Here is a 23,050-nt window from a genome sequence, read left to right as displayed (position 1 = left end):
ATTTTTTTTCAACGTTTATTTATTTTTGGGACAGAGAGAGACAGAACATGAATGGGGGAGGGGCAGAGAGAGAGGGAGACACAGAATCGGAAACAGGCTCCAGGCTCTGAGCCATCAGCCCAGAGCCTGACGAGGGGCTCGAAATCACAGACCGCGAGATCCTGACCTGGCTGAAGTCGTACGCTTAACCGATTGCACCACCCAGGCGCCCCTCATCTTATATTTTTAAATAAGCTATTGCTTAAATGTTTATTATCCCTTAGACTTTTATCTTGTAAATGTTTATATTGCTAATGATTTTGTTTTATTCCCGTGTTTATAAGTCTGACTTCCAACAAAATTTCAAATATTGATACTTTCTTTTCCACTTTATTGACTAGAATTTTCTAAAAATTATTTAGTGATTATAGTAAGATAAACAATTTCCTTAATTTTTAAATGAAAATAAATATTATAAGATACAAAATTATCTGCGAATTGTTTTGAGATATTTTTTATCATATTGAGTGAAGCATTCTTAAATTCCTTATTTAAATCCCTCTATTATTAAAATGTATATATTATGACCCACGATGTACCTTAATAAGAAGTGGGTGTTATATTTTAATGAATATCTTTCCAGCCTTCTTTCCTTAAATATTCCTTTGTTCCTCTACTACTAAATAACTCTTTACAGTGATATATGGCCTTTAAAATGTTGAGGTACATTCCCTTTCTACCCACTTTGTTGAGAGTTTTTATTTAAGTGGATGTTAAATACTGTCAAGTGTTTTTTCTACATCTCTAGAGATGATCATACGATTGTTATCCTTTATTTGGTTAATATGGTGTACCATGTTGATTGGTTTACAGATGTTGAACCATCCTTACATCTCCGGAATAAATCCATTTGATTGTGGTAATGATCCTTGTAATGTATTGTTGATTAGGTTTGCTAACATTTTGTTGATGATGTTCAGAGATATTGGCCTGTAATTTTCTTTTCTTGTGGTGTCCTTGTCTGGTTTTGGTTTAGGGTAAAGCTGGCCTTGAAAAATGAGTTTGGAAGTGTTCTCTTTATTTTTTGGAAGAGTTTGAGTTAATAACAATTCTTCTTTGAATATTTGGTAGAATTATTTGTTTGTTGGGATTTGTGTTTTGATTACTGATTTCATCTCCTTATTAGCAATAGTCTATTTTGCATTATTTATATAACTTGATTTAGTGGATTAATCACATTATATAACATTCTACTAAATAGCTGGTATTTTGTCTGTCAATATTGTATCAATAGTCATTCATATGTGGCTTACAAAAAGGTTTTTACTTTTTTAAAGTAATTTAATCAAAACAAAAATCAAGAATTTGATAGAATTTTTTAAGGTATAATTGATACTCAATAGTATATTTGTTTCAGGTGTATAGCATAGTGATTTGACAATTCTATGCAGTTAATGCTCACCACAGTAAGTATAGTCACCATTTATTACCATATGAGGTTATTATAATGTTGGTTATATTTCCTATCCTATATATTTCATCTCTGTGACTTATTTACATTATAACTGGAAGTTTGTACCCATAATTTCCTATACCTATTTTACCTGCCCCCCCACATCCCTTCAGACAGCCACCAGTTTGTTCTCTGTATTTAAACTACACCAAAATAAAAAGCTTTTGCACAACAAAGTAAACCAAAAAAAACCAAAAAGCCAACCTACTGAATTGGAGAAGGTATTTTATTTTATTGATTTATTTTTTAAATGTTTAGGTTTTATATTTATATTCTTAAGAAAAAAAAATTTGATATGAAATTTATTGTCAAATTGGTTTCCATACAACACCCAGTGCTCATCCCAACAGGTGCTTTCCTCAATGCCCATCACCCACTGAATGGGAGAGGATATTTTAATTGATAGATCTGATAAGGGGTTAAAATTTAAAATATAAAAAGAACTTCTATAATTCAACAGCAAAAAAATAATGATTCAATTAAAACATGGGTAGAGGACCTGACGAGACATTTTTTCCCAAAGATGTACAAATGTCCAACAGACTTAAGATGTTCAACATTACCAAATGTCAGGAAAACAAAACCATAGTGAGATCACTTCACACAAGTCAGAATGGCTACTCTCAGAAAAACAAGAAATCATCCTTAGTTAAGATGTGGGAAAAAGGGACATCTCATGCACTGTTGGTGAGAATGTAAAGTGGGGAAGCCACTATGGTAAACAGTGTGAAGGTTCCTCAAAAAATTAAAAATAGAAATACCATATGACCCAGTAATTCCATTTCTGGGTATTTTCCCTAAGAAAATGAAAACACTAATTCAAAAAAATATATGCACCCTTGTTTATTGCAACATTATTTATAATAGCCAAATAGGGAAGTAACCCAAGATGAATGAATAAAGAATACACAATACATATATGATGTGTACATATATGATAAAGAATATGTTACACACACATACACAAACAATGAAATATTACTCAGACATAAAAAAATGATGAATGTTGCCATTTGCAACAACATGGACGGACCTAGAGAGTATTATGTATGCTAAATGAAATAAGTCAGAGATAGATATCACATGATTTCATTTATATGTGGATCCTAAAAAAAACAAAACAAAACAAAGATATTTTGCTAGTTTTATTCAATACAATGCGTTTTACTCTCCAGAATAAATTGTATAAGGAAGTTATGATAATGTATTTAGGAATGTTGAAATCATTTACACTAAAAATAATCTGAGTTTGGAAATTTTTATATAATTCTTTCATATATTATTTCATTTTGTTCACAATTATTACCTTGTTAAATTTATTTTATTCACAAAATTTTGGATAAGTCTAATTTTTTTCTAGAAATTCATCCATTCATTTATCAAGATTTTCAAATTTAGAAAATAGTGTTTCTTTTTAATTTCTCTCTCTCTCTCTCTCTCTCTCTATATATATATATATATATATATATATTATTACCTCTTGTTTATTTCTTCTTATGTTCTCATGTATGTTTTTTCTTAGATCTTACAATATTTTTATAATAAAAAATAACAATTTGTTTTTACATCCTCCTCTGCCTAAACACCCACAATGTTCTAACAAAATATATCCACATTTGGTGTTTGGATTCAAGTTAGTTTTGTATCTAAGTCAAGTTACAGTATTTTTTTTCCTCTTGTACTTCTTTTGGTTTAACCCATATAAATTGAGCACTAACTTTTTTTTTTTTTTGATTATTTTACTGACATCACCTTATGTGATCATATATAAAAAGACTTAAAGATCCAAATAAGTAACACTGGAGGCAAAGTAAAACCAGAGTCCTTTTAGGTTAATGCAGTGCTATTTCCAGTATATTATAGCATACAATACAGAAAGGGAAATATGCTTTATACTAATATGCTTTAGAATATAAACAGGTACAAACAAGTGTCTTTCATTTTCAAAATATGTCAGAATTAATGAATTTGAAATCATAAATCTAAATGTGGCAGGTTTTTTTTTTTCCCTGAGAGAGAGAAAGAGAGTGAGAGGGGATGGGGAAAAGGTAGAGGGAGAGAGAGAGAGAGAGAGAGAGAGAGAGAGAGAGAGAGAGAGAGAGAAAGAGAGAGAATCTTAAGCTCTCCGATCAGTGCAGAGCCAGACATGGGGCTCCATCCCATGACCCTGGGATCATGACCTGAGCTGAAATCAAGAGGAGGATGCTCAACTGACTGAGCCACCTAGGGACCCAACGATTTTATTTCTAAATCTCTAAAATTCAGTACTAGCCAGGTTTGTACTGATGCCAATTCCTAAATTATTCAGACAGAACACTACTTATCACTTTTGCCTGAAATACCCAGATGCTACAAGAAAAAACAAGTCTTTGCCCCAAATTATCATGGCACTTAGAGCTGTGTGTACTGGACCATAAAATCAATTAACAGATGTTTTCATCAGCTCAATAGTGCTTTCTTATTTGCATACAAAGTATTACACATTCTGTTACATAGGTGATTCTTTTTTGATTACAAGGGGAAATGTATTTGTAAAAAACATACTGGATTTAAGCATTTATTTATTTTTTTACCATAAAATCATTTCTTTTTCCATTATAATATTTACTTCTCACATCTGTGAGAAGCACAGATCATGAGCATCATCATAAGAATATAAGTTAAATACTAATATCTAAATATGTTCTTAACAATTCCAGATGTATTTTCAAAGATATAATTTCCATGAAGTTTAAAAGCAAAATCTTTTCATTGATATGTTTGACTTTTTCTCCATGAGTGTAAATATTACATGTAGCCAGATTCATTAATTTTTAATGTATTTTCACATGTTTTATTATTTTCTTCTTATCACCATTCTCTCCCCCTCCTTCCCTCCTCCTCCTATCTCTCTCTCTCTCTCTCTCTCTCTCTCTCTCTCTCTCTCTCACACACACACACACACACACACACACACACACACACAAACAGACACACACACACAGATATCTGTATGCATATATTCCCTAACAAGAGAGTTGCTTGCCATCCCATATTTCAAAGGATAGGGATAAAGAGGAGAAAAAAAATGCAGTCATTTTGTTCTGTAATTAATCTAAATTTTAAGTTATAATGTTATTATATACACAAAAATTGACTGTATACTTGAGTAGAATCGAATAAAAGCAACTTTATGTAACAGGAGAAAGTAGAAAGCTTCTTATGAGGTACAGGATAAATCAAATATATATGTAAACAGAATATTTGCAAAAAAGATTAAGATAATGACTTATATGGCATTCATGTAATTGGAAATTACTTTTATGAAATAAAGATATCCTTAAAGCCTCTTAATAAATGCCCACAGCTATGTCCAATATATGACATTAAGTAATATTATTCAGTATCCAGCTACATCAGAGACATCGGAAAGGAGATCTTAAAAGGCTAAATACGTGAGTGTTCACACCAAGATCTGTTTAAGCGAGAGTATTATTACCTGTATGATAATTGGCATACCTGAATTTCCCTTAATTAACCTTATAAATTTTGGGGCGCCTGGGTGGCGCATTTGGTTAAGCATCTGACTTGGGCTCGGGTCATGATCTCGAGGTTCGTGAGATGGAGCCCCGCGTTGGGCTCTGTGCTGACAGCTCAGAGCCTGGAGCCTGTTTCAGATTCTGTGTCTCCCTCTCTCTCTCTGCCCCTGCACCACTCATGCTCTGTCTCTCTCTTTCTGTCAAAAATAAATAAACATTAAAAAAAATTTTAATTTACTTTATAAATTTAAATCTATTCAAGAGGCTTTATGATGAGAGGAAGGTGACCAATATATAATGAAGAATATGAGCTTCTGTGGTGGAACATGTTGAATGAATCCTGTCTTTAAAAATGTAGTCTTTGTGACTTTAAGCAAGGTAACATCTCTTAACTTCAGTTTCCTCATCTATTAAAATAGGATTTTAATAATATGTGTAGATATTTAAATAAAAAAGTATAATATTTCTAAAGCTTTTCAAAGCATGGGGACCATAAAATATTATTATTTCTCTCAAAATGGTTTTACTATATGAAAATAGTCCTCAATAAACCATTTACTAGTAAACACATAACTTTGATTTTTCTAGTTCTCTTCACATTATCAGAAGGGATTTATAAGATTTGTTTAAAATGCATCTTCAAATATGTTGTAAAAATTATTTTAAAAATGGTTGTAGATTTTTTTCAGAAGTCGTATAAAGAACAACTCTTGAGTCACAAAATGAATGCAGACAGCACTAAAAACATTAATAAAAATTTTTAGGGACAAAAAAATAAAGAATGCTTGCTTCTTATCTAAACCTTAGCCAACATGCATGCAGATTTTACCAATATTCTAGCAAAGAGAAATGAATAGATACATTCAGAACAATATTATATCTGCTTGACATTTATAATTTAACCTAGATTTATGTTAAAATTCATAATATCCTGGGGCCCCTGGGTGGCTTAGTCAGTTAAGTATCCACCTCTTGATTTTGGCTCAGGTCATCACCTCACGGTTTGTGGGTTCAAGCCCCATATTAGGCTCTGCAATGTGCAGGGCCTGCTTCGGATTCTGTGTCTCCATGTGTCTCTCTGCCCCTTCCTGCTCACATACTCTCTCTCAAAACAAAGAAATTTAAAAAAATTAATAACATCCCATGGAATAAGGACAGTTATTTTTGTTAATACTTATACATTATCTAGAAAATCCTAAGGTAAAAGCCCTTCTTCAATTATCAGAAGTACCAAAATTATCAGTAACCAACCAAATAGTGACTCTTCTTGTGCAGTGTTCATTTATAAGAATCTTGGTGTTTCCATATTTATCTTTGCAGTGAGAGTCCGTAAATGTAAAACTGATCACCTTCATTTCTATCAAAAGTTAGTCATTAAAACAGGTACTCATTTTATATCCTAAATTAACTAAATCTTGAACTAAAGAATAATAACAGTATAGTAAAAAACAGCAATATGGCTATTGTTATTATTATTATTATTTAATGTTGTGTTTTTGTAATGTATGACATGGGGCTCAAACTCACGAGCTGTGAGATCATGACGTGAGTGGAAGTCGGATGCTTAACTGACTGAGCCATCCAGGTGCCCCATGAATCAATTATTTCTAACACTGAAATGACTATATAGCAGAAATAGGTTTAAATGCACATTACTAGATTATTGTATATTTTATTATACCTAAAATTACTTGAATATTACATTAGATTAAACTTGAATATCAGGTACTATATATATCACCAGTATTTTATTTCTTAACAAATTAATTTTACAAACTACAGTCATCTGTGCATTCAGGTCAAGAAATATTGTTCAATTCATGATTATATTTCCATAAGATGTGCAGTAGGAGCTTTTGAGCTTTCTGTTAAAAATCTGAAGATGTGATGCAGTGCATTCAATATGGAACCCTGGGGAACTCTAAAAATAATCAGAAGCCATCTGGCAAATATTGAAAGAATTGAAGAAAAGAGAGGCTTGAGAAAATATGACTTCAATATGTTTATCAGTACGCACCCAAGGAAATAAACTGAAGCTTCTAAATTGCAAAGATAATGTATACACCATAGAAGATATTTTTTAATGTAGATATTGAGATCAAATTCAAACTTTTAAAAAATAATTTTGATTAATTAGTTGATTCTTTTTTAATTACATGGAAGAGGACGAAATCATTGGGACTACATGCCATTACATTTAGAATGAAGTTGACATGAACTTTTCCACATAATTTTTTCAATATTTAGAAATACGCTTTAAGTAATCCAAACTCTTCTGAGAAAAATTAGGTCAGCAGTGGTCCTAGGACATGCTTACTGTTGAATTTTCTTTTTTTTCCCTATTTAATATTTTGCTTATGTAATGTTTAGTGATCATTCAGAATCTATGCTAATGAAAGCTGCCTCCTTTAAATCCTTGAACTGAAGAGAAGCAAAAGCAGCAACAATTTACATATAAAAACTAAACAAAACACTTTGGGCCACAAGATGTCACTGTAGCTCAAGCAAGACATGGTTTTCTTGGAATTAAATAGAAAGGAGAAGATATTGGACTTAATTTGTATATTTAATCTGCTTTTGATTATATTCCAGATATTTTTTATAATGGACAATAAAATGAAGATAAAGCAAAGAATAATTTTTACCTGGAGTAATTTTCATCTAATTTTCTAGGAGTTGTGGTGATAGATGTTAGAGAAAATAACAAGTCACTTCTTTAACCTTTATGAAAAAAAGAATTATAATGAACAATTATAACAAGAACAAATGAGTTGCTGCTTTTAGTCTTAATTTTTATTTGCATAGTACAGTGTAATATTCAGGGTATGAGATCTTAATTTAGGCTGCAAGGATTTATATCATTGTGTTTTCTCAACCACTTTTAGACTAACTTATCTCATTCAACAATAAAATGGGAATAATGTAATTATCTTATAGGGCTCCCCTGGGTTAAATAAAAATGCTTCTACCCAGGCCTTAATGTAAAATTCATTTTTAAAAATTGTTATCTAGTATTTGAGAAACCAGCAAACCTATGTACTCCAACCACCTGTATTTTTTTCACATTTCAAATGTCTCTTACGGTGCCTCAATTTTTAGATATGTAAGTTTGAACACAAAATAGATTATAAAGCTCCTGCAACTATGAACCTTGTCTTATACTCCTTTCTTCTCCAAATCACCTATTTTTGCAACATATACATGGTAAGAGTCAACAGCTATGCAGTGTTTAATTAGGATTCACCTAATTCATGCCTGTTTAAAAGAAATGTTTAATATCTGTACTGTCAAAAACATAAATATAATATTTAGCTAATACAATGTATTACCTTATAGAGGAACATTTTTCAAATGTTTTGGAAGTTAATTAAAACATTTATTAAATATTTTTAATAATATCATGGTAGTGCATTTTAATTCTCAGTACATTAGTTACAGATTTGAAAATTTCAGACTCAACAAAGTAAAAATTAATCTTTAAATTACATCTAAATATATTACTGATGATTGTTCTAAAATTGACCTCTAACTATGTTTACAAATTATTTTTTGAATGAAATGGAATATACTATATTTTCTTATTTAATATATATTAAATTTTGACAAACTCAATTTAAATTGAAATTTTATAGGTTAAAAACCCCGTTTTCCCATGGATTTACTTACCAAAATAGAGCTAATTACCAAGATAAAATAATTTTTTATAATGTAATAAGGAAAAGGAATGAGTGTTTTATAATATAATGTATTCTTGGTCTTACCCTAAAATGTCTCTTTTAGTAAAGTTTTGTGTTTATGATTCTGAATATATAACAACATATAACAACATATAACTGAAAGTAGAAATCCAAAGTTAATGGATATTTATTGATATCCCACCTATTTACACAGTGTCTAATTTTGTTGAAATAATTAAATACTACTATGTAAATAGTTATAATAATAGATATAGGCATGAAATGGGAAATTTAGTTTGTAATGTAAATATAAATAAGTATAAATAGATATAGAAAATAAAGTTCATATAAAAAATGCACAGGTGTTAAGAACCTAGTTCCTAAAAATCATCATAGTATTATAGAGATATCGATATGAATCTTAGTAATAAAAATTATAGCTAATATTTGGTAAGCCGTTTTTGTGTATCAGGGAAAGTGCAAAGCATGTTACATTATCTCAGTTCATTCTCAAAGGATTCTCATAAAGTAGATATTGTTATCTTCATTTTACTGATAAAGTAAATTCTCAGAGATGGTAAGTAATTTGCCATGCATTACTCAGCTACTAATTGATAAAGCAAAATGCCACACATAATATATTAAAACTGATATAATCTTTTCTAGTAATTAATCCAAGGGACAAATCCCATGAGTCAGTCACTGAAATTCTGACAAAATCAACAATGAAAAAGGAGAGTGGTATATTATTATCATAGTTTTACATAGTAGTAATTATGGAAATGTCATAAAAACCTACTTAAATTTATTTAACATGTTGAATACAAGAGTATAAAATTAAATATACTGTTGTTTTCAATGAAAGATACTATAATGTGTCTATACAGTGGTGAATACTACAAGATCTGTAACAACTTATAGGCTCATACTCTCTATATAATAAATATTCTGTTTAAAATTACTTTTGAAGCAGCAATTACATTCTATAATATGGATTTTTAGACTCTTGCGAAATGGTACACATATGTCATTTGTTTGATTCTTAGTTTTGTAAATGTACACCTTCTGAGGCCACTGCAATTGAATGTTAAAAATATTATGGCTAGGATTCCTTCCCTGATTTTTGTCTACCCCAAATTTACTCTCACCAATCGCCTATGAAGCAGAAGGAATAAGTATCCTCTTTACACCATTTCACAAATGAGAATCTTCATACTCCTGGTAATCTGCCCATGTAAGAGGCAGACAAAAGGAGATAGAGATCAAGAGAATGAATGGGTGATAAAGAGAGGGAGGTCAAAAGCAAGAAGTTTTATCATCCTTTTATTTTTTATTTTTTTAATGTTTATTTTTGGGAGGGGGGGAGAGAGAGAGAGAGCAGGGGAGGAGCAGAGAGAGAGGGAGATAGAGAAACACAAGCAGGCTCTGCACCATCAGTGAGATCAAGACCTGAACCAGGGGGCATCTGGTGGCTCAGTCAGTTAAGCTTCCAACTTCGGCTCAGGTCATGATCTCCTGGTTTGTGAGTTCTAGCCCTGCGTTGGGCTTTGTGGTGACAGCTCAGAGCCCAGAGCCTGCTCAGATTCTGTCTCCCTCTCTCTGTCCCTTCCCCTCTCATGCTCGTCTCTCAAAAATAAATAAAAGCATTAGAAATTAAAAAGAAAAAAAGACCTGAGCCGAAATCAAGTGTCACTCAACTTACTGAGACACCCCGGCTCCCCTTTATGATCTTTTACTGCAACATGAATTCTGCAAGTCAGTGATCACACACTGGCATACATGCGACACACACACACGTACTCTTGCCAAATGGCAATTTGGTGCCTGCCTCTCAAACTTGAATGGACGGTCAGTCATCAACTGATGGTTTGAAGGACCCACCCTGAGACATAGAAGATAAAGAAACCAAGAACAAGGATATGATCTAAATGATTATCATCAGCACATTCTTGTCCTATTTTTAGATGGGCAGCTTAAGAGAAATTTTTACTGCTTAAAAATGTTTCAAATGATTTTTTTCAGACCACGCCAGCATTAGTTTCAGGATAACAGCTACAATTAGCTTCAAAATTTCTAGATTGTAGCGTGAACATAATACTTTCTTAGAAGTCAGAAGATCAAATGTGAGATGAAAGACACCAAGCAAAATGTTTCCCAATTAGAGGGCTTTTTGTTGTTTGTTTTGTTTTGGTTTGGTTTTGTTTTCCCCCACTAGACAAAGTTTGGGCTTTAATACTAACTAGTTGTTGGGCTTTAATACTAACTAACTAACTAACTAACAAGGGTATGTTATCTAACCATTTGAACTACATACTCCACATTTCCAAAACGGGGATAACAAATTTACTTTGTTGGATTCTTATATGAATTTACCAGATAAAATATGTGCAGAATAGCTCCCATCATAAAAAAATTCTCACTTATTGAGAGTATAAATAATGTTAACATTTGAGTTATTTTGCCAAACTACAGGTTTAGAATAGAGTGCATCATGATAAAAATATTGAGAATGTCTTGACATCGTCTTAATCTCTTGTAAACATTTTAAATTAAATGTGTATGTCTAAAAAGTAAAGTGGGATAAGTTGGGGAGAAAACTACATTTACCTTCCTCTTTGCATTTTTAGAAAAGTTAGAAAATATGCCAGATCCTTATGGATACAGTCTTTTGGAAATTCTTAACAGAACAAAAAAGATACAACAGATACTAAAAATGCCATGGGGGTTTCCTGAGGGAAAATATACAGTAAACATTCAGTGACTGTGTAACCTATAAAAGATATATTTGGGGCCAGTACAAGTGACAATCTTTTTTTTTTCTTTTTACATTTCATTGCTTGATCAAATAGCTATTTTTCTTTATACTTTTATCTTAGGCTTCAGTTATATTTAGGGACATTCATCATGCCTGCCCTTCCCATCCCACTAAAAGAATGCAAAATCCTTCCTAAATGAATATGATGTAATGTATTATTTACCTTCTTTTTAAAACATGAGCCTTATGTTCAATATAACAACTCCTAGTAACATAAAGATGCTAAAAGAATATAAGTTTGAAGGGTAATATTTTTGTTCACAAGATGATTTATTTAAAAAAATTGTTTATTTATTTTTGAAAGCGAGAGAGAGAGAGAGAAAGAGAGAGAGAGAGCGAGCATGAGCAGGGGAGGGGCAGAAAGAGAGGGAGACACAGTATCCAAAGCAGGCTCTAGGCTCTGAGCTTTTAGCACAGAGCCCAATGTGAGGCTCAAATCCATAAACCGTGAAATCATGACCTGAGCTGAAGTTGGATGCTTAACTGACTGAGCCACAAAGGCGTCCCTTCAAAATGATTTATTTTTAAGATTTTAAATTAGTGGAAAAAATAAGCAGTTGCTGACTGTGACAACCATTTAAAATCTTTTATGCTACCCTCTTAAATTTCAAAGTGTTTTCAGTAGTTCAGTTAATATGATTGTTCTACATAAATAAATTGAAAGGTTGGGAAAGAACAAAGCAGAAAAGGGGGGAAAATATAGGAAAAATATGCTGTGTCATTGATGCCAAGATCCCTGTAGTTCATGAGGGAAAAAGGTCATAGCAGATGGTGAGGAATTAGGAAAATATGAGGAGGAAAAGATATTAAAAAGAGAACAGAAATAAATCCTGGTTGCAGGATTCTCATATTCTTTAAAATTAACTTTTTTTTTTCGCCTAAGATATGTTTCCCTCCATGTATAACTCTTAAATTCAAAGACTTGAAGATAGGTAGCAACTAGCTAAAGTTGAATATGACCTACAGCCAACCAGCCTTATGGCATTATTTTCTGAAACTCATCTGTTTGTCTGCATGTGCTTCTATTAATGATACTCCAGGAGTCTGTTATTTTGGCTGTAATCTAGTAGAATCTGGCTTAATGTATCCACTCTGATGTAAAAAACAATGTTAGGTGGAAACTATCAACTAGGAATAGTGAGGTGAGGCAGAATAGGGAGGGAGGGAGGGACTGAGAAGATGAATTTGAGGTTTCAAAATAGGATCAAAAGCAGATTGACTAAGGTTAGTGATATTCTCCCAAGCAAGCACTATTTCTCTCCTAATTATTGTATTTGCTCTTACTTTTTTCAACTTTATCCAGCTTTTTAAAAATGTTTGTTTATTTGCTTGTTTATTTATTTATTTATTGAGAGGAGGGGCAGAGAGAGAGGGAGAGAGAATCCCAAGCAGGCTCTGTGCTGACAGCAGGGCTCAATCCATGAATCATGAGATCATGACCTGACCTGGGAAACCAAAAGTCAGACTCTTAACTTACTGAGCCACCCAGGCACCCCTAACTTTATCCTGATTTGTGATAGACACTCCCTTCTCTCTTCTTAGGGTCGCTCTCATAAGTTAACAGAGTTAAAAAGTAAAATAGGTTTTTATAGAGTATGTCAGGACCTTATGAAGTTTTTCACTTATAATGAAAAATAATACAAATATCTGTTACCATGTGTAAAACAGGAAATATATGTTCTTCATATATTCTTTATGGATATTATTGATGGAAAAGTAATGTTTTTCAGTTATAACCTGTAACTTTTATAAATGGGATATATGCCCTTCCCCTATAGTTTATTTTAAGGGGAAAATATATGTTAACTAGATAGATTATGAATTTTTCCTTCCCTGAAATAAATTCTTGTATTTGTTAAGAAAACCCATTAATTATGTTTATAGGATTGCATTTAATATAAAAGTTATTCAGTTAATTATTAAGCTGGGACATTCAAGACAATTTTCATGTGATCATGTGGTAGTTTCAATTACCTAATGATGCATAAAAAACTACCCCAAACTCACTGGTTCAAAACAATAGTGATTTGTTTCTTCATGAATTTTCACTTAGGTCTGGCTTATCAGAGATGGATGGTTTATGCTCCCTCTGATGTTATGATGTTGACTAGGCCAGCTCATTTGGTCCTGGAGGACATGTGCCTTCACTCACACATCTGACATCTCACCTAGATTGCTGGATGGCTGGAATAGTTTGTGCTTTTGTCTTTACCTAAACCGTCTTTCAACCTGTGGTCTCTACAAGTGGTCTTGCTCTCCAGTAGGTAATTAGAATTCTTTACATTACAGCTCACTTCTCATGTAAGACGGGAAACTTCAACCATTTTAACACCTAAGAACTGAAGCCACACATTGTCATTTTCACACATTCTGTTGATCAAAGAAGTCTCTAGGATAGCTCAGATTCAACAGGAGTGAATTTTTGTTCTTGATAGGGCAAGCAGCACAAGTACACAGGTATGGGAGCAATTATTGGTGGCCATTATGTAGATAACACACTACATGGTTCAGAATAGGAATTGCTAATGAATTTTAAAAATTAACACATAGGGGGCACCTGGGTGGCTGAGTCAGTTAAGTGACTGACTCTTGATTTTGGCTTGGGTCATGATCTCATGGTTTGTGCGATGGAGCCCTACTCTGAGCTGTCAGCACAGAACCTACTTTGGATTCTCCCTCTCCTTCTTACTCTGCCTCCCCCCTGCTTGCCTGCACTATCTCTCTCTCTTTCTCTCAACAAACAAACAAATTAATAAATTTACGTTACCTACGCTTGTGAAAAAAAAATTAACACATCATTTGAGGTTAATGAAATATATTTGCCTGTGACAAAATAATACTATATTTTTTCTTGATACTTTGATACTTGATTCTTGATACCCTCTCATTTCTTGATACTTCACATTATTTCTCTTCTATCGTCTTTATATATGGGTCATGTCTGAACTAAGTCTTAGGAGATATTTGACCTTTTGTTAGTTTTTTCATGTATAAGTTTTAATTGCCACAGGAAGAAGATGATAGATTTCATTTTGTAAAGAATAATTCACATGTGCTGTTAAGATTCTCTCTGTGTGTATAAAGTTTGTTATGATTATTCTTTATGTCAACTCCAGTGGGGTGGTAAAGGAAGCAGGATTGGGCAGAGGAAGTTCAATGGAGGTGTAGTCACACTAGTGATTCAGCAGATACTATAAGGAGCTCAGGAGCTGAATAAGAAGTATCTTGAATTTAGGCAAGCCAACTCAACCATTAGCCCCTGCACAGAAGAATTATTATCTGTGATCTTCTTTGGACAAGGGATCTGTTTTTAGCTAAAGGCAAGATCCAGAGAAGGAATTAGCTGAGGGTTTTTTTCTGCCAAGACTTTAAACAAATGAAGGATGCACATTTTAGTTCTAGAAAGGAAGGTAATCTCCTGGGTGTCATATCACATTGTGTACTATAGGAACGAAGAGTTAGCTTAAAGAATTAATCCAATGTGTATTAGAAATTAGCATATATTAATTTCACTGTATTACACTGTCAATAATAGTGACATAAGACACCAAACATAGCATATTTATATTAAAATGTAAGCTCTAAAAGTCTTCAACTCTGAAGTTGTCTTACTACTTTGAGTAGAAGTATTATATGGTAGCCAAAGCAATTAGGTTAATCTCTCTTTCTCTGTCTCTCTCTCTCTCTTTCGGTCAATAGTCTTCCTGGTAAGTGGTGAGAGAGAAAACACTAACTTTACAAAATTGTATTTCATAATTCAAAATCGATTATTCTACTAATATAAATAATCCTTGAGATAAAAACTGTTGAAAACAAAATTATTTCACACAAATTCATTTACATAGGCTAAGGTACAAGATAGCTAAGCCTACATCATCTTTGTTACCTATGCTTTGTTATAATTTGTTACTTATGATTCAATATCTTATAATTAAATAATTTAAGTTCTATTACTGATGATAGAAGAATTAGCTATAATATACAATATTGGTAATCTTATAAAAATTTGACATTATCAAACTTTTAACATTATCAGAGTCAAAAATGTGGCATCTGAACAAATTAGAAAAATAAAACACTAAGCGCTTTGCATTCCATGAATAATCAATATAGTTATTTAGTTCTTTAATGTATTAAAAGGAAAATCAATTTGCTAAATATCAAATACTTACAACTAGCATATGTAATGTTGAAACACTAAATGTTTTCCCTGATAGTCAAAAATAAGACAAGAGTGCTTATGCTCCATGCTGTTAATCAAAATAATACTGGAAGTTCTAGGCAACACAATCAGGAAAAACAGAAAAGCCATATGTATGGGAAAGGAAAAAATACAATTTTCATATGTGCAGATGATATGATGGTCTACTTAAGTTATCCTAAATAATTTAAAAAATCCTGGAATTATTGAGTTTAGCAAGGCCACAGGATACAATATAAACATATAAAAATCAATTATATTTATATCTTTACAATTAACTCATGATTTTTTAAAATTAAAATATAATGGGGTTGGGGGGGAGTGCCTGGGTGGCTCAGTTCGTTAAGCCTCCGAATTCAGCTCAAGTCATGTTCTCGTGGTTTATGGGTTGGAGGCCCTCGTGGGACTCTGTGCTGGCAGCTCAGTGCCTGGGGCCTGCTTCGGATTCTGTGTCTCCCTCTCTCTCTGCCCCTCCCCCACTCTTTCTCTGTCTCTCTTTCTCCTTCAAAAATAAACATCAACAAAATTTAAAAAAGTAAAATAAAATAAAATAAAATAAAATAAAATAAAATAAAATAAAATAAAATAAAATTTCATGGGGTGCCTGGGTGGCTCAGTTGGTTAAGCGTCTGACTTTGGCTCAGATCACTATCTCATGTTCCATGAGTTTGAACCTCTGTGCTGATGTCCGGTTCTGTGCTGACAGCTCAGAGCTTGGAGCCTGCATTGGATTCTGTGTCTCCTCTCTCTGCCCCTCCCCTGCTCACGCTCTGTCTCTCTTTCTCTTAAAAATAAATAGACCTAAAAAAAATTTTAAAATTTCAATATTTTTTACAACCTATCAAGAGGTTGAAATACTTAGATGAGAATCTAGAAGAATATGCATAGAATCTGTATGCTGAAAATCACATAACACTAATAGAAGAAACCAAAGAAGATCTAAATAAGTGGAGAAAAATTCCATGTTTATGGAGGTGTTTTTTTTTTTTCAGTAAAAGAAGAATAAACTAAAAGGAATTACACTACCTAATATTAAAAACTACTATGCATTCACAGTAATACATACCCAGTGGTACTGGTGGAGGGATAGATAGATTAATTGAAAAAAAAATAGAAAAGTCAGAAATAGACTCACCAAATTTGCCAACTGATTTTGACAAAGGTTGAAAAGAAATGCAATGGAGGAATTATACCTGTTCAACAAATGGTATTGGAGCAATTGGATATTAATGGTTCAATAACAAAACAACTGCTGCTTACATCTTAATAAAAAATTAATTTAAAACAGATTCAATAAAAATATAAAACTATAAAACTTTTAGAAGCTAATATGGGAGAAAACTTTCTGGACTTATGATGGTGAGGATCATATCTTTTTTTAAAAAAAAATTTTTTTTTTCCTTCGTTTTTATTTATTTTTGGGACAGAGAGAGACAGAGCATGAACGGGGGAGGGGCAGAGAGAGAGGGAGACACAGAATCGGAAACAGGCTCCAGGCTCTGAACCATCAGCCCAGAGCCTGACGCGGGGCTCGAACTCACGGACCACGAGATCGTGACCTGGGCTGAAGTCGGACGCTTAACCGACTGCGCCACCCAGGCACCCCGGTGAGGATCATATCTTAACGTGGCAGAAATGCATGAATAAGAGAAGAAAAAAAACTATAAACCATCAAAATTAACTTTTTTTGCCAAAGATTCTTTTAAGAGAATAAAAAGACTACAAACTGCATGAAGATATTTATAAACCATGATTAAACACAAACATGTACCTATAATATATAAAGAATAGTAAAAATCCAACAATCCAATTAGAAAATAAGCAAAAGACATGAAGGGACATCTCAATGGAACAAGTAGAATGTTTCCCATTAGGTGATGGTTAAACAAATTATATATTCAGATCATGGAATGCTATTCAGCCAACAAAAAAGAACAAGCTATTCACTCAATAGTTTGGATTGATCTTACAGCCATTATACTGAGCGAATAAAATAAATATCAAAAGATCATATGCTGTATAATTAAATTTATACAACATTCTTAGAATGGCAAAATTCTTAACATGGAGATCAGGTTATTGTTACTGGGTAGGGTGGTGGAGTTGAAGTGTGTTGTATGACTAAAAAGGAGCTGGAATAGTGACAGAATTGTTCTCTATCTTGATTGTGATGATTATTACACGGATAAATACACACAAATTGTGAACACACCAGTGTCCTGGTTTTTATATTGTATTAATGTAAGATGTAAGCCTTGGAGGAAACTGAGTGAAGGGGCAGGATCTCTCTTTATTATCTTTGCAACTTTCTGTGCATCTGTAATTATTTCAAGATAAACTCTTTTTAAAAAGAAAATAAATAAGGCTTTTACTTCTAAGATAAAATAACAGGAACTAGATTTACTACTGTGTGAAATAATTCCAAAATGGATAAAATATGTGAGACAACAGCAGTTAAGACACTGGACGTCTGGTAATAAAGGAAACTGATTACTGAGAAGAGAGGCAATTGAATAAAACCCTATAATCGTCCCAGTTTACTGCCTTGAGAGGGTTTCTAGGAAATGCTGCCTGGGGCATGTTGGTTGAGGGAACTCAGGCAAAGCTTGATCAGTCCCTTGAGTTGAGGAGATGGAGCCAGAGGCCATGGCAACAAGAATTCCCAGGCAGAATCCTGAATAGAGATATACTCCTAAAATGAGAGAGTGTGAAAGTTCTCAGTACATTAGAGTGACCCATGGGTGTAAGGAATCTTTTGAAAACACAGTACTCAATATTACTGAAGAATACTCAAGAAGACAGTCTTGCAAAGTGATAAATTTGGGGGATCTACACATCTATTAAAAACATGAGATTTTTTAATTTTTTTTAACGTTTTATTTATTTTTGAGTCAGGGAGAGAGAGAGCATTGACAGGGGAGGGTCAGAGAGAGGGAGACACAGAATCTGGAACAGGCTCCAGGATCTGAGCTGTCAGCACAGAGCCTGACGCGAGGCTCGAACCCATGGACCGCGAGATCATGACCTGAGCCGAAGTCGGACGCTTAACCAACTGAGCCACCCAGGTGCCCCGAGATGTTTTTAATAAAGGTGGATACATTAATGCAACTGGTATAAAAAAAATACACAAGCAGAACATAGAAGAGAATTAAGAAACAGATCCACTTTTTAAAAGCTGAATACTACACTAATATGTGATATATATACATGTTTTATATATATATATAATATGTATATATACATATGTATATGTATACATAATATGTATATATACACATGTATATGTATGTACAGATGTGTGTGTGTATATATATATATATATATGTATATATATATATATATATAATTATCTAGTTGTACCCCTTAGACCTATATAATTTTGTCAGTTATCCCTCAGTAAGGCTGAAGAAAAAAAAGAAAAATAGACTCATACCTGGAATATATTCAGTTTATAATTTATTTAAGGTCTACTTTTTTTGTCATTTAGTGGGAGATTTTTTTCAGTTAATGATGGTAAGTCAATTGGATATTGATATTTTTAGTAGTTGTTAACTATTCTCTTTTGTGAAGAGCCAGTTTATCTCTCCCATTTTTCTATTTTTCTATTGTTTCCTCCTCCTCCTCCTCCTCCTCCTCCTCCTCCTTTTTTTTTGATTTATAGTTTTACTTAATATGTTGTGGTTGTGATACTATGTGATGATTGCTCCCACATAACCTTGCCATGTAAATTTTTATTGGCTGCTGGATGGGAGTCAAGGCCCACCTTTCTTCTGGATCATGTTAATACTACCCTGGGGACATCTGGAAAGTACCAATTGTTTCCTTGGAAGAGGGTGGTGTTGTGGAAGATCAGCTTCTCCCTCAGTGCTGCTGAAGCCTTGGAGTGTGGAGTACATTTGTTCTATTGGTGTTAGGCTGGAAAGGGTGGGTGTTAGTCAAAGGATGTTCTGGGTTTTTTGCCACCCTTTTCTCAAGGCCTTTGGCTTGGGTAAACTTTTCTTGGTGGTGGTGGTGGTCATCGTTTTATGGTTTGTGCTCGTGCCAGTTTGAAGGCTCTTTTCTGGATATATGGGAAGCAGTCAAGAAACCCAGAGAACTCATTGGAATGTTGTGTGTTACCCAAGTCATGAGTTCCATAGACAGTTGGCTTCTTCTTTCTACTTTTGTTCATTTGGTTATATCTAGAGTTTTTAATTGTATAGGCAGGGATCTGAGAGTAAAGAGGCTATTCCAACTTTGTGGAAGTAGAAATCAACATGAAGTTTGAAGTAAATTTTGAATAATCTTTGTGACAAGGAAATTGGTAGATGGAAAAATAGATGTTCAAAAATTCAAATAACTTCAAATTTATGATATTTTTCTTTAATGACTTTCATGAATGATTAAAGATGCTTCTTTGATTTTTCAAATCAAGTATCATCTCCTTTAGGAATGATTTTGAAACAGTGCTTTCCCTGAATCAACACATCTTTTTCAAATCTATTTGTCTAATGTTAATATTACAAAGACTATGTATTTATGTTTTTCTTTTCTACAAAATGTTGATGTATGCTATTATGGTACAATTATGTGCTTCACTTGATCTTAATTAAATTCTAACAAGTGGTTTGGCCATTTTTTTTTTTTTTTTTAGAATAAGATCTGTGAACACGGTAACAAAACAGGATGTTATTTATGAGAAAAATAAACTTCTTCACATACATAATAAAAATTTTACTTTTCATTACTATTTTTCCCTTCAGTATCATAGGTTTTTCACAATTGATATGAGCTAAAACCTCTGTGAGTCCAAAAGCTCTTTCAAATATGTAAAAAAGTAACACTTTAATTATCTCTTATCTTTCTCACTACCCTAATAATACTCCCAAACTACCATTTTATTTTTAGTGTATCTTTTTAAAAATTTACTTTAAATAATTTGCTTTAATTTTTAAAATTTAAATTTACCTTAAAATTTATTTTTGATATATAATTGGCATATAAGTTTGAGGTGTATAATGTGTTTGATACATTTATATATTGCATTATGATCATTATTGTAGAGTTAGCTGATACCCCAATCATGTCACACAATTTGCATAGTTTTTTACTTTGATTCTTGTGTAGTTAACATACAGTGTAATATTAACTTCGCAATATAGAGATTCAAACTTCCATACATCACCCAGTGCTCATCACAGTAAGTGCACTCCTTAATCCTCATCACCTATTTTCCCCATCTCCTACCCATCTCCCCTCTGGTAACCATCAGATTGTTCTCTATAGTTAAGAGTCTGGTTCTTGATTTGTCTCTCTTTTTCTTCCTCTGCTCATTTGTCTTGTTTCTTGAATTCCACATATACATGAAATTGTATGGTATTTGTCTTTATGACTGACTTATTTTGTTTTGCATTATTTTCAGTGTAATATTTATCCCTAGATGTTCTACCAAGGCATATGCTGCAAGTGAAACTCACGTATTTCATATTGATCATGGTTTTGTTTCTTCTTTTCTTTTCTTTTTTTTTTTTGGATTTATAAAGCTTGTTTCTTTTTTTTTTCTTTTTGAGATACACAGTTATACTATGGTATAGTAATACATTTTGTTAGTTTCAGGTGTACAACATAGTGTATAGTGACAGTATTTGTAGATGTTGCAAAATGACCACAATATGTCTTGTTAATATCCAATGTTATATACAGTTAAAAATAATTTATTCTTCTTGTGATAAGAACTTTTAAGATCTATCTTAGTACATTACAAATATTCAATGCAGTATTATTAACTTTAGTCACTATGCCGTACATAACATTTGCATGACTTATTTATTTTATAACTGGAGATTTGTACCTTTTGACCTCTTTTACTTATTTCTCCCATATCCCCATCCACCTTTGTTTTTTGTTTAAATCCCACATATAAGAGATTGTACAGTATTTCTTTTTTCTGTCTGACTTATTTCATTTAGCATAATGCCATCAGGTCCCAACTATGTTTTCACAAATGGCAAGATCTCACTCTTTATGACTGAATAATATTCCATTGTATATACATACTACATCTTCTTTATTCATCCATCAGTAGACATTTAGGTTATTTTCATATCTTGATTATTACAACAGAGGGTCATATATCTTTTCAAGTTAGTAGTTTTATTTTCTTCAGATACATACCTAAAAGTAGAATTGCTGGATCGTATAATAGTCCTATTTTTAATTAATTTTTTAAATATTTTTATTTTATTTTTGAGAGAGAGAGAGAGAGACAGAGTGCGAGCAGGGGAAGGGCAGAGAGAGAGGGAGACACAGAGTCTGAAGTAGGCTCCAGGCTCTGAGCTGTCAGCACAGAGCCTGACACGGGCTTGAACCCACGCACTGTGAGATCATGACCTGAACCAAAGTAGGACGCTTAACCGACTGAGCCATCCAGGCACCCATATTTTTAATTTTTTTAGGAACCACCATACTATTTTCCGTAGTGGCTACACCAGTTCACGTTATCAACAACAGTGGGTTGAGGGTTCTCTTTTCTCCACATCTTTGCCAACACTTGTTGTCTCTTGTCTTCTTGCTAATAGTCACCCCAACTGGTGTGAGGTGATAACTCATTACAGTTTTGATTTGTGTTTTCTTGATGATTAATGGTGATGAGCAACTTGTTGGCCATCTGTATGTCTTCTTTGGAAAATGTTCATTCATATGCTCTGCTCATTTTTAATTGGATTATTTGTTTTGGGAGGTTTTTTTTTTTTTTGCTGTTGAGTTATCATAGATATGTTTTCAATATTAACTCCTTATCAGACGTAAAATTTGCAAATATTTTTTCCTATTTGGTAGGTTGATTTTAAGGACTTTTTGATAATCTTCTTTGCTGTTCATAAGCTTTTCAATTTGATGTAGTCCCACTTGTTTATTTTTGCTTTTGTTGCCTTTGCATTAGGATTCAGATTCAAAAATCTATCACCATGACTAAATTAAGAAGCTTACTGTCTTTAACAGCTTACTTCTTTTAGGGCCTCTATGGATTCAGGTCTTGCATAAAAGTCTTTAATCCATTCTGAGTTAATTTTTATGTATGACATAGCATAGTGGTCTTGTTTCATCCTTTTGCATGTTGTCCAGTTTTCCCAATGCTATTAAAGAAACTGTACTTTCCACACTGTATGTTTTTGGTTGCTCCATTTCTTTGCCTCTAAAATGATTATTTTCTTTTTATCCCCTCCACTTACTTTACAGGATTGTGCAGCTAATGAAGTGTTGTAAGTGAAAGAACCTTACAATTGTAGACTATTGGGTAGTTCAAGCTTTAATGAAATAATGGATGGACATTTGGGAGATATTGCAAATTATGAGTTATAAACATAAGTA

The sequence above is a fragment of the Felis catus genome, chromosome B1 (genome assembly GCF_018350175.1).
Source record: "Felis catus isolate Fca126 chromosome B1, F.catus_Fca126_mat1.0, whole genome shotgun sequence".
NCBI classification, from domain to species: domain Eukaryota; kingdom Metazoa; phylum Chordata; class Mammalia; order Carnivora; family Felidae; genus Felis; species Felis catus.
This window is presented reverse-complemented; position numbering follows the sequence as displayed.